The sequence below is a fragment of the Gigantopelta aegis genome, chromosome 10 (assembly GCF_016097555.1).
Source record: "Gigantopelta aegis isolate Gae_Host chromosome 10, Gae_host_genome, whole genome shotgun sequence".
Taxonomy (NCBI): domain Eukaryota; kingdom Metazoa; phylum Mollusca; class Gastropoda; order Neomphalida; family Peltospiridae; genus Gigantopelta; species Gigantopelta aegis.
Genome location: NC_054708.1, coordinates 41,579,873 through 41,592,166, shown reverse-complemented (window position 1 = coordinate 41,592,166; position 12,294 = coordinate 41,579,873).

Sequence of the window (12,294 nt, the reverse complement as noted above, 5' to 3'; positions counted from 1 at the left end):
AAAATGTTTCAAACCTCTGTAAATATGGCATTTATTAAACTGTAAACCATACCAACAAAATTAAGCCATTTCCAATGCACTTCCCTAAAATAATTAACTAATAACATAAGCTTAAACAGAAATGGTCTTTTTGATGCCATTGACGTTTGAGAAGAGATGAGATCCGATTTTAACTTTTGAACCAACGGCTCATTTTCTTAAGTATGTCATCTTCCGTGTAGTAAATCTTGTCCGGGTTGTGGGGACTACTTGAAATAGTTACCTGCATCACCTGCGACTTAATTTCCTGGTCAAAGACAATTGTATATCTCCTTACCCATGGATATTGTTCACCATCGTACAAAGGCTGTGATATGTGCTATCTTGTATGTGGGAGTTGCATATAAAAAGATCCCTTGCTATTAATGAAAAATGTAATGGGTTTCCTTTCTAAGACTATACGTCAGAATGACCAAATATTTGACATCCAATTGCAGACTATAAATAAATCAATGTGTTCTAGTGGTGTCGTTAAACAAAACAAACTTTAACATTCTAGGTGGAACTGTTTTGTTTCCTGTCCCAGTCAGATGTCCTGTATGGTGCCAATAAAAGAATCATCCCTGCTCCTCTGTAGAAGCAGTGTAAACTAATCTGTCTTAAAAAGACACTTTCTAATACTCCCTTCCGTTTAATACAGGTATGACTGTATATACAGCGTAATACATTGCTCAAGACAATGGTATCCGGGCCACTGCCACGTGCTATGGACTTTAACACAATACCAAATCGAAGTTTCGAACAATACACATCGAGTGCACATTTCATTTCAACACGATTGAAAAGCAAAATGCCGCGAATGTTACAAGATGATAGAGGTAGGGCTATTGCTCTAAGTATGCAGAGGCAATAGCAACGGCGGCATCGCCCAGCAATTTGGGTACATGAATCAACAATAGCTCATTTAGTTGGGCGTCTCAGAGCCACAGGAAGATTATCTGACCGTCCCAGGAACGGATGTCTACGCGTTACGTTACCACGTCAAGATAGAAGCATATGTCTCACACACCTCCGTAACCGATTTCAGACGGCTACGGAGACGATGTGTCAGGTTGTAGCCATTGATGGTTGCCCAGTGTGTCCACGAACGGTTAGGAATCGGTTGCAGGAGTTCAACTTAAGGCCACGACGTCCCTACTTTGGTCCGCAACTTGCACCTAGGCGACATCAACGTCGATTGCAATGGCTGTGTGCACATGCACCAGATCGGTTTCACTTGGTCCACTGAAGTCGTGTGCTATTCACTGATGAGTCTCGGTTTTCGCTTTACGATGGACGACAACGTGTATATCGACGTCAAGGTGAGCGATATTCAGACTCGTGCGTTAAGGAAAGCGACAGATTTTGGGTACGGTCTATTATGGTTTTGGGGAGAATTTCTCATGACACGAAAACACTTCTTGTGGTCATCCAGGGCAATCTTACAGCCGTAAGATATCGGGATCAAGTCATCATACCTCACGTCCTTCACTTCATCAACGATAACAATGTCCCAGTACTCGACAGATCACCCTACAGTCCAGATTTGAACCCGATCGAGCATTTATAGGATGAGCTGGACAGGAGGGTCAGGAAGCGCGTCAACGTCCTAAACAACATCGCTTAGCTCATGCAAGCCCTTCTTCATGAGTGGAATAACATCCCACAAAGGACCATAAACAACTTATCGGGTCAGTAGTAAGGAGAATTAGAGCAGCGACTGCAGCCGGGGGTGGGCACACACACACACACACACACACACACACACACACACACACAAACACACACACCACGTTTTTGGACCACAACAAAACTTGTCAAATTTTATTCAGTTATGAAGACATAACCTAAAAATCTAAACAATGAAATAATCATCAATAAAACATTTGAAATATTTATCACCGAAAGATAAACTTGCGTTTTTTTTTTTTTCGACAGTGAGGAACGAGGTCGAGCTGTTGGTGGTTAGTGAAAGAGATGTCGGTGTAATGATCTTATACTTCTCAAATGAACATTAAAATTGTCTCTGGGTATTAGCCGATACCAGGTTGCGAACCCAGTATCTACCATCATCACGCGGGGTGTATTAACCACTCTACCACCGAGGTAGGTAAACGTGGTGTATTCTCATGCGCCAACAGTGGGTTCTGCTACTATAAATAACTTGATAATGGTGTTGCCTCTTAAAACAGATGGCTGCTTCATAAGTGATCACTTGAGAAAGTTTGACTACAAACTTGACGGCAAAGATTAATCGAACTGCAATGCATTCATGGATCAGTGTCATTGAATGCGGTAAAACACCACTCGGGGAAAAACGCACGAAATGACTATATTCTTAGCCAGTCTGAATATGCAAAGCTTCGAGTATTTAAAACGTTTTTGTTTTCTACTGTAAGATTGCACTTTTGCTCTTTTACATGAAACAAGATTCTCAAATGACCTATACATATGTAAGAACAAACGATTTGACAGCTGGAATTATAAATTCCATGAAACAAGACTTGCACATACATCTGTACTTGTACTTACAATTTAATGTCATGGCATTATTTAAAGGGACAAAACCACGACGAACCAACAAGGGTCTCTGTACGGATAAATCAATGAAGGAATGAATGAATGTTTAACGACACCCCAGCACGAAAAATATATCGGCTATTGGGTGTCAAACTATGGTAATGCAAACAAATAAAGTGACGATCAACATAAATATAAAAATTCAAGATTTAAACAAAAACACAGTTTAAAGAACTGTGGGAAAACACAAATATCACAGATAGATACTGACTTTTACTCAAAACTGTTGTGCTGTATTGGCCATTCTCAAAGAGAATGTTACACCCCTGCACCACGGTGAGGTTGCAGCACGCACAGGGGCTGTACGGATAAAGACAATATGATATATATGTATGTATACATAGACGTGTGTCATTAATGTAAATTCATTACAAATATATCCTACCAACTTATGTAACTAGGCCAAAGGAGGCTAAATTACAAGGGGGTGGTAGTGTAACTTTAATGTGATGTAGACGTACAGATGTGATCCTTCTGTAAGATGGATATGAATGACAGTTTGACAAAGCTATTGCAGCATGCAGTTCTAAACCAGTCACATTACCAGATGTTTCACAAGTCCTTGACGCCTCCTAGATAGCAGTCATAAGCGCAGTTTTAACTATCAGGTCCCCAGAATGAAAAAAGCTAATGTTTACGGTCAACAGAATGTATTGCACAAAACCTGGATGAAGAGCGACTGCTGCAGTGTTAACGTTTATCATCCTTTCTTGCGATCATTTCCATCGTTATGTGAGCCGTAATCTGGACGAAATCCTTCTTTAGCAATGTCGCAGCACGTTGATTTATCATGGACTTTTAGGTGCTGAACATGTGAGTGATCTTTGCATTATCATTTGCACAGGCAAGACAGCACATACCACAGTTTTATATGACAACCAACACATTGATTGGAATGGGAAATAAATCTACCGTTTCACTGGGGGAGAGAGCATGCGGAAGGCTTTTGATTGAAGTAGAATCGATTGCCGTCATTTAACCTCGTACTCATCTGTCTTCGACAAAAGTTGTCTATGTGGCGGTAACGGGTTTCTTCTTTAATTGTGTAATCTAATGTGCTACGTGTTGTTAAATAGAATTCTTCCTTGACAATGAATGGGATCGACCCTATGACTTGTCGTGTGTGGGATGTGTGGGAAGGTCAGTAGTAGATCAACATCAAGATCGTTGTCGATGGTCAGGCAGTGTAAACGAATCCTTAGAAGATACATTGTATCAATAAGAGAACTGTTGAACATTCAGATACTTCAGCCATCAAAGTCAGCAATAAGTAGATTATATTACTTCTGTATTTAATCAGTGGCATTTTAAATTATTTAGTACACCATCTAGGCGTCAGCTGGATTGTTTAAATGTCATTCGCGATGTGTAAATGTCTTTTTTTCGTATGTTTTTCCCCCACACAGACGATTTTGTGAGTAACAAATTAACAAGTTTGTAATTTAACCTTCGGATGTGTGGCAGAGAGTACAAAATCGGGTTCAAACAAATATATCTTGACAAATCTATTTTCCTCTAAGACGTTTTACATATTTCTGAAGCTTTGCTATGCTATAATTAACATGTACTGTTGTTGTTGTTGTTGATGTTGTTGCTGTTAAAAAAGAGTTTCAAATGAGTATGGAAAACCCATAATAATAAGCCAAAAGCATAGATCTAATAGTGCTGTCTTTGTATATCATTGCTATAAGCACTGTAACATTTTTCAGTAGCAGATCTAATTGTGAGCAGGGGGTGGATGGTAACGGAGGGAAGGAATGACAAAAATATCCACATATTCCTATTAATGTGATATGCAAAATACCGTGTATTTAAGATAGTTGAAATAAAAAGAATTTAACTTCGGAGTAAAATACTCATAAAGTGAACTCATACAATAGGATTTCAAAGACCCAAGGAATCCATAATCATTTTCAGTTCTTTCTGGATCTTATGTTGACCACCAAACACCAGAGACGACCATGGATGTCCTACTGTTGTAGTATTGTCAATCACAGCACACTGTTGTTTACTGATATGTTTCGGGTGGTTGTCTCTTCTTTTTTTTTCCTTTCTTTTTTAAACGTTGTTGCTGTTATAGTTGTTGTTTTGGGTTTCTATTAAGTTTGGTTTAGCAATAATAACATGCTCATGTTTTTGTATAACAAGAAATGTGACTAATAAATTAACTGAACTAAACTGCAATTCAGTGTTTCGCTTTATACAGAAGCATATTGGGCTTAAGATTTGGCGCACTGATCACGTCATCCCGTTTAATATTGAGTTTAAATGTCTAATGTCGATGCCAGCTCTATCTGAGCGAGCCCACCACTAATTTCTGTGACAGGGTTCCGAGACGAGCTTCGACCAATGAATACTGTAATTATCACAACTGTTATATAGATTGCTTTGACGAGCTAAAGAAAAACAAATCAAGACAACAAAGAGATGGCTTTTGGTAGAAAAACCAAGGATTTATTGAAGACTAACATTTGTCGAAGTGGGAGACGGGGTGCGGAGATTTTTCGTTTTAATGAAGTGACAGTTTCTCATTACATGACAATTTCTTTTTTTCAACATCCACTCCGTAAATAGAGCAGTATATGTCACTTCGTAAATCTGAAGACGTGGCTATTTAGCCTTACGTTTTATGCGCAGTGTCGACTTTGGCGATAAACATTGGCTTTTGTCAATCTAACAGTCGCTTAGTTGCTTGCCGTTAGCCTGCAACAATCTACAATTCAGGGGTTCGTACAAAAACACCTGCAACCCTGGTTGTAGTCCGTAATACATGTAGTAATTACCTCATTATCAGGTGATTTACTCGAAACTAACCCTGCATGGTAGGCTTCGTACACCCATTGTAAGATGTTTCAGCCTAATTACATATTTTAACGAATAAAATTGCGTACTAAATGTAGTATCTTTTTTATCAGTGTCTGTATATTTGGTGTGTTTTTGGTCGTTCTAACGTTTGCAAGTATCCCAAATACTGGATATAGTCTCCCAGTCATTTCATACGTATGAATGACTATATATATATATATATATATATATATATATATATATATATATATATATATATATATATATATATATATATATGTATGTATGTGTGTGTGTGTGTGTGTGTGTGTGTGTATATGTATAGATAGATAGATATTATGAAATAAAATTATGTTTGATTTGGTACAAACACTAGGACGATCAGAACACATTAATGTACAACCACTGATATTTTATGCCGAATAAAAATGTATTAAAGTGGAATTTAGTCATTAAAACATCTTTGTTAGTCGGCAACATCTTAATAATGGCACCAAACTGAGGACAGTTCCTTCAATAAATCAATGTGCTGTAGTGGTCTCGTTAAAGAAGATAGACGTTATACCAAACGAAAATTCCTTTCTTTTTTAACCTTGTAACATTGGGTTGTTCATTGAGCACTTTTCTTCTTATTAGCCTTAATCAACCTTCATAATCACTGTCTGTCAAAACATTTACAAAAGCTGCCAGGTTTTACATATGGTAATGGTTCAAATCAACCACTGTTATGGAAATAAATTTATTAGAAGAATGAAAATGACATTAACTTGACGTTCATCGGCATACTAAGATGTCAGTCCCTCGACAGAAGTCAGAACATGCTCGTATTGCCTTTGATCTGTTCCGCCATTATTCCACATCTCAAGCGATTCGAAAACACGTCTGTGATGCTGGAGAAATCTGTTCGCAGTTATTTCAATCTGGAAAATAATTACACTAATACAGCTTCTTTTGTATCCTAAGTTGATACGTATGGGAAGTTGTATGCTTGGGAATGAGAAGACTGTCTTTTTATTCCGCAAAACATTAGCACAACCAAGAAGCGAAAAAAAAGTATCTTAAATTAAACTGAATTCCAAGAAATGACAGGCCATATATGAAGGAAAAAAATTGATACAGCTGAACCACACATGCATGAAACCCACAAAAAGAATCACTCTGACAGATATGCTGCAGTCGCTGTCATTCATCTGATAATCTGATCTTGGAAACAACTCGTCTAATTTCAAAACATGAGCTTCTTCCATTGATTCAATAAGCATTGAACTCCATTTACTTGTATTCTTGTTTTACTAAAGGGCGTTATCAGTACAAGTTATGCAGAACGAGAAGTGGGAGTAAAACTAGAGTATTACAAATCGTTGTTACAAGATGTACAGAGAGAACGTGCCTTAAAGGGACATTCCTGACTTTGCTGCATTGTAAGATGTTTCCGACTAATAAAATATTTCTACGAGTTAGCTTACATATTAAATACATTTTCTTGTTTAGAATATCAGTGTCTGTATATTCAATCTGTTTCTGGTCGTCTTAATATTTGTAAGAAGCCCAAACTGGAATTTGTCTTCAAATAATTTCGTACGTACGAAAAAACTATATTTTAGCAAATAAAATTAAATTTAACCTAGTACAAATATTAGAACAATCAGAAACACATTTAATATACAGCCAATAATATCTGATGCAGAAACCTATATTTGATATGTAATTATAATCGTTAAAAAGTCTCTGTTAGTCGATAACATCTTAAAAATTGCAGCAAACTCGGGAATGTCCCAGGCGAGATATAGCTAAGTGGTAGAGAAATCGCCGGATTTGAGTATCTACACCATACCTATTTATATCATGTGTAACAATTACCGGATTTGAGTATCTACACCATACCTATTTATATCATGTGTAACAATTACCGGATTTGAGTATTTACACCATACCTATTTATATCACGTGTAACAACTACCGGATTTGAGTATGTACACCATACCTATTTATATCACGTGTAACAATTACCGGATTGGGATTGTCAGTGTTTGGTATTGTCAGTCATATAACACACATATTAGGAACGATGTAGTCTTGTGGCGTGGCAGTTTTCTACAGACGACCGAAGCACCTGTCAGTGATTTATGACAGCGGTCTAGGTAGTGACAAAATCTTCCTTTTACTTTATCTTCAGTAGGCCTAGTTAATGGTTAAATATAAAAGTGTGCCCCCCCCCCCCCCATTACCCCCCCCCCCCCCCACCCCCCCACACCTTTGGAACCTTTCTACGCCACTGAACATGATTTTAAAAGACACCCACCCCCGGATTTGTACGATTTTAATATAATGGAGATGAATTTTAAGACCTGATTATCGTAACAATGGCAAATTGAAACAAATGAAACATCGATTTCTGAGTACTGTTACGTTGATAATGATTGTAAATTGTCTCGCTAAAATATTCTGAACTAAGTTAACTAAGTTACATAAACGTTCATTAATTTATATTCTTCTTTGATATCAGTTTATTAATTGATTTTTTTATATGAAACAAAACAATTACTGTTTTACATTGTAACACCAATCTCAAGAGGGGGTGCCGTATTTGTTTAATCCTGCGCTCTCTATATGTATTGGCAGGATTTGGTGACTAAGTAAATTTCTGTTTGGTCACTGACAAAACAATATAGCTTTCTGGGACGGAACTACCTTTACACTAGTCATGGTCAGCGAAGGAATGTTGTATTGTTCAAAGTTACTTATTCGTTCATTTCCATTTGATTATTTTGATTTTTAAAACCGTTTTGAAGACAATTATTATTAAAGAAATAAGAAATAAATTGCTGTTATTTATTAAGAACTATTTTGTTTGTGTGTATAGCTATTGTAGGCGAAAAGACATTCAACACGAGTGGACATGTGACTGTGGAAAACGGTAAAATGAAATAAAAAAGTAAAATGAAATAAAACGGTAAAATGAAATAAAACGGTTCATTTCATTTCAGGATTGCATTATAAATAAAATAACTGGTTACTGTCCTAAAGGGACATTCCCGAGTTTGCTGCAGTTTTTAAGATGTTTTCGACTAACAGAGATTTTTTAACGATTGTAATTACATATCAAATAATTAAAAAACATCTGCATCAAATATTATTGGCTGTATATTAAATGTGTTTTTGATCGTTCTAATATTTGTACTAGGTTAAATTTCATTTTATTTCCTAAAATATTGTTTCTTCGTACATACGAAATTATTTGAAGGCAAATTCCAGTTTTGGCTTCTTACAAATATTAATACGACCACAAACACATTGAATATACAGACACTGAAATTCTAAACAAGACAATATACTTAATATGTAAGTTGAATTGTAGAAATATTTTATTAGTCGGAAACATCTTACAATGCAGCAAACTCAGGAATGTTCCTTTAAGTTATCGGTCTCGGATCAGGTCGAAATTTTCATGTCGTCCTTCAAGCACACGAAGTAAGAAAAAGAAACAACGCTCTCTAAAGACAGTGGGTAAGCTGGGACCTCACAAACGAGTTCAAGAGGATCAAGCGCAACTCTAGACAATGCAGCTTGTGTTTAGAAGAGAAGCTGATATGACCATTCTCCGCGGAAAAGGGGAACACAACTCACCAAAAAACTAAATCTTAACGTATCTCCAAACGTCATAACAAACGCTCTTTAACGTCATTGCAAACGCTCTTTAACGTCATAAAAACGCAAGATAAACATTAACGACATCTTAAAGCTATATAAGCACCGCCAGTGGTGTATTGGTTAAGCCACAGGGTATAAGGTACTGGGTGCGCATTTCGGTACCGGCTCCCACCCAGAGCGAATTTTAACGACTCAATGGGTATGTGTAAGACTATACCGACCTTCTGTCCTAGACAGACAACCCAGATACCGGAGGTGTGTGCCTAGGACAGAGTGCTTCTCTTCAAATGTTAGCTTAAAAACCAAAAATTGAGAATGTTATCTACCATATTTGAATTCAGCGTACCCAAATTATGTAAAATCAACCGAATAACAAAATCTATCCTAAAATGTCATTCAAACGTTTTTGGGGGCATTTTCTGTAGATTCTGTACTATACTAAGTTGAAATTAAATGCTATAACCATGGTGCAATATGTATATTCATAAATATATTATCGCCAGGACCATTTAATCAACCACGATATTACCCCCAACACACACACACACCCACACCCACACACACACACACACACACCTAAAATAAATAAATTTATTACACTGAATTTTCGAGGGGGGAGGGGGGGTACACACGTAGCACAAAACCTTTGATATATATACATTTGAGTGTTTACATTGTGTGACTATTAACAATGCAGCATTCTGTGGTCGCTAAGACTGATGGCACATAAAGTCATCAGTTCACAGACGACATGATAATCGAATAACCTCGTTACCGAGACGTTCTATTATTATCCGGGGTCCAATCAAGGGAGTTCAGTTAAGATATATGTCTGACCATGAACGCATTTATTATATTATAACAATGAAATTGAATTATCAAACGTTGGTGTCGGGATGACAACGTCCCGAAAATAGTGCAGTAATTATACGGCTTATAGTAACTTTAATACACAACACACTGTCGGCTCCATTGGTTGCTTGGGGTTATCACTCCTTCAAGCTGCAAGATCGCGTGTATTACTATAAAGCATCGACGTTTATATATATATATATATTATTCCTCTTTAGTAGTGCTGGGATGTAACCAAGCAATACCCTAGTATATTGTGCCGTTATGTTTTCTAACCGACGCGAATATGGTTGTATGTTGATGGAGTCCATTATATTGTTGTTATATGGTTGTAAGCTAATGGAGTTCTAGTAGAACAATACCCCATTGTATTGTTGCTATATGGTTGCATGCTAATCGAGTTCTAGTAGAACAATACCCCATTATACTGTTGTTATATGGTTGCAAGCTAATCGAGTTCTAGTAGAACAATACCCTAGTTGTTATTTGTAGAACTCACACATATATATAGTTGTAAGCTAATGGAGTTCTAGTAGCCTATGTAATTGTACACCGGCCTCGGTGGCGTCGTGGTTAGGCCATCGGTTTACAGGCTGGTAGGTACTGGGTTCGGATCCCAGTCGAGGCATGGGATTTTTAATCCAGATACTGACTCCAAACCCTGAGTGAGTGCTCCGCAAGGCTTAATGGGTAGGTGTAAACCACTTGCACCGACCAGTGATCCATAACTGGTTCAACAAAGGGTTCGACAGCGGGTTTTCTCTAAAAAAAACAGTGTCAGAATGACCATATGTTTGACGTCCAATAGCCGATGATAAGATAAAATATCAATGTGCTCTACTGGCGTCGTTAAATAAAACAACAACTTTACTTTATGTAATTGTACATTAGTTAAACACTCGCCTGGTGCGCGGTCGGTTTACGATCGATCCCGTTGGACTATTTCTCGTTCCAGCCAGTGCACCACTATTCGTATACCAAAGGTCGTGGTATGTGCTATCCTCTCTGTGGGATGGTGCATATAAAAGATCTCTTGATACTAATGGGAAAATGTAGCGGGTTTCCTCTCTAATTAGTCAGAATTTCCAAATGTTTGACATCTAATAGCCGATGATTAATAAATTGATGTGCTCTAGTCGTGTCGTTAAACAAAACAAACAAAAATCTTTGGCCTGTTAATTCACATACCTACTTCTTTAGTTTTAGGCTACCACCATCAGTTTTTTTTTTTCTGAACTGAAAAATCTGAATCAGGAAATGACTGTCGCGAGTAATGTATTCCACAGTAATTTTTAAGAAAACCTTTAAGTGCATTTGGTGACACCTTATTTCAGTAGTGTAATTATCCCACGACCTGTGATGTAATTAGGAATAATTTAACGAATTCATGCCGACTTGAATTAAAGAGGGAGCTGAGAAAATTGTGTGCAGACATTTTGACAGCAATGGGTGGAAACTGAGGTTAATTGAAGTTCCGGTTGTAAAGTACTATAGCCTTCTCTGGGGATCTGTATGCTGATGACATGGTACTTCTTTCCGAGACGCCAGAAGGGTTACAGTCTATGTTAAATACCCTTGAATATTACATCACAAAATGGGATCTAACCATTGATACAACTAAAACGAAAGTAGTAGTCTTTAGAAATGGGGGATAAACTTAAAGATAACGAGAAATGGGATTATGAGGGTCACCAGTTGGAAGTAGTAGACGAATTTAACTATCTTGGATTGTTACCAAGTTATAATGTTAAATTTAATCGGGCACAGAAAAGACTGGCAGAACAAGGACGTAAAGCACAATACTGGATCATGAATATTTGTAATAAGAACTATTTTAACATTGAAACGAAGTTAGCGGTATTTGATACCTATGTAAATAGTGTTCTTAATTATGGATCGGAAGTCTGGGGTTTTTTCTCAGCACACGACATTGAGAAAGTGCACATACAATTTTGTAAACGTTCATTGGGTGTACATAATAGAACTTGTAATTACTTTGTTTATAGAGAACTGGGACAATTTCCACTAGCTATTATAAGAAAGCTGAGAATTTTTAAATATTGGATAAACCTTGGTAGTACCAGTAATTGCATTCTAAAAGCTGTGTACGAGGAAATGTATGAGTATGGAGATATTTGGCTAACGAATATTAAGCAGGAATTAGATACGCTTGGGCTAAGTTATATGTGGAAATCGACCTATACCCATATCAGTTTTTATTACATAATTAAAGAAAGAATATTTGATGTATTTAAACAAAAATCCTAGTTTAATAACAGCGTCGCCAAAAGGATCACTATATAAACACTTAATAAAGGAATATCAATTACAAACATATCTGACGAAGCCAATTGATTCACGTAATATAAAAGAAATAACGAAAATGAG